The 1,747-nt window shown below is 37.4% G+C and overlaps 1 protein-coding gene across 1 annotated transcript in view; it reads left to right on the plus strand.

The window, feature by feature from the left end:
- Positions 1-1,747, plus strand: part of LOC106874320 (ephrin-B2) — a 352,645-nt gene that overhangs the window by 231,230 nt on the left and 119,668 nt on the right. The window lies entirely within an intron of this gene.

Consider the following 1,747-nt stretch of genomic DNA (forward strand, 5'->3'; position numbering starts at 1 on the left):
CACACATACACACATTTGCACTTTTAAAAAGGCAATAAATCAATGTGTGTATGTCAGTTTTTTTAAAATTTTGATATGCTTTCTACCATAATGTAACTATTGATAAATTGGATATCTTGCTAAAAATTCTGCTCATCCAAAATAATTAAAATTCTCTCTTTCTCCTGCCTTTTCTCTGATAATTCTCTCTCTCTCTCTCTCTCTCTCTCTCTCTCTCTCTCTCTAAGACACACACACACGCATTTCCCACTTCCTCAGACGTCAATACAGACATACATGCGCAGAGATATTCCATACTCATTCACATTCATGCATATTTCCCTACATACAAAAAACACACATTCATATGTACACATACTTCCACCCGTATATCCATATATTTGCATGTATACATATATATACATACATAGTCATTAACGTGCTCACTTGCAAACGCATGACATTTCCACACTGACACATTCATGTACACTGTTGCATATTGACACAGAAACACACTGACACACTTTCACACACACACACACACACACACACACACACACAGTGTGCAGGCTTATGTAACTTATCCACCTAAAGTAAGTGAGCTAATTGATAATTTTTATGTAGACAGTGAAGTGCAAAGTCAACACTAAACAACTGACAGAACTGGAAGACCGGGAGTTTTGTCAGAAATAGTAAATATGTATTTATGTTTATGAAGCCTCCACCCCAGTCTGTCCCACTGTCTTCTATATCCTCTACATCACCTTTGATAGCAGAATAAACACACAGTAATGAGAGAACAGAAGTGGGTGGAGTCAGAATAGATTGACATTTATCTCAAACCTCCACCACCGTCTCTTGCAGAACAACAAAAGGAGTTTGAGCAAAAGGATTTGATATTTGGAACAGAAAATGACTGACTTGACGTTTAAAACTGATTATTTAAATAGGGTTTTATAATAAATATATCCGGATTGTATTATTATTTTATTCATGGTTGAGGCTCTCTTTATTTCTGCACCCAATAAACGCACACATGCGCACACACACACACGTGCTTACACATACAACACTCAAATACTTTTATTGGTTATTTCTCTAGTTAGAATTCAAATAGTTGAATGGATTTTTAGCCAGAAATAAATAAATGCAACAGGTAAAAGCAATTAGGTGAGGCTGGCTTAAGATACTAGGTGTGTCAGGCCATATTTATATATGCCAACAGAGTTTGTAATATATATATCCCTGTTAGAATGCACATAATATATCATTTTACTGTAAATTCATAATGTTTTTATTTGATACAAACATATAGAGTAGATATGAGTTGAGTTTTTCTCAGTTCATTTTAAAAACTATGTTCAAATGGGATTTCATTGCTGGATTACATTATTGTGATGATGACAAAAACTAAACCACCCTTGCTAGATTACTTTGATATCAATGACATTAAATTCATAGCTGAAAAGATATTCAAGCGAGATCGATGCCAGTGCCGCTGGACTGGCTCCTGTGCAGGTGGCACGTAAAATACGCCATTTTGAGCATGGCCGTTGCCAGTACCGCCTGACTGGCCTTCGTACCGGTGGCACGTAAAGCACCTACTGCACTCTCTGAGTGGTTGACGTTAGGAAGGGCATCCAGCTGTAGAAACTCTGCCAAATCAGATTGGAGCCTGGTGTAGCCAACCGGTTCACCAGTCCTCAGTTAAATCGTCCAACCCATGCTAGCATGGAAAGCGGACCTTAAACGATGATGATGATATATA

This window comes from Octopus bimaculoides, chromosome 13 (genome assembly GCF_001194135.2).
Source record: "Octopus bimaculoides isolate UCB-OBI-ISO-001 chromosome 13, ASM119413v2, whole genome shotgun sequence".
Lineage (NCBI taxonomy): Eukaryota > Metazoa > Mollusca > Cephalopoda > Octopoda > Octopodidae > Octopus > Octopus bimaculoides.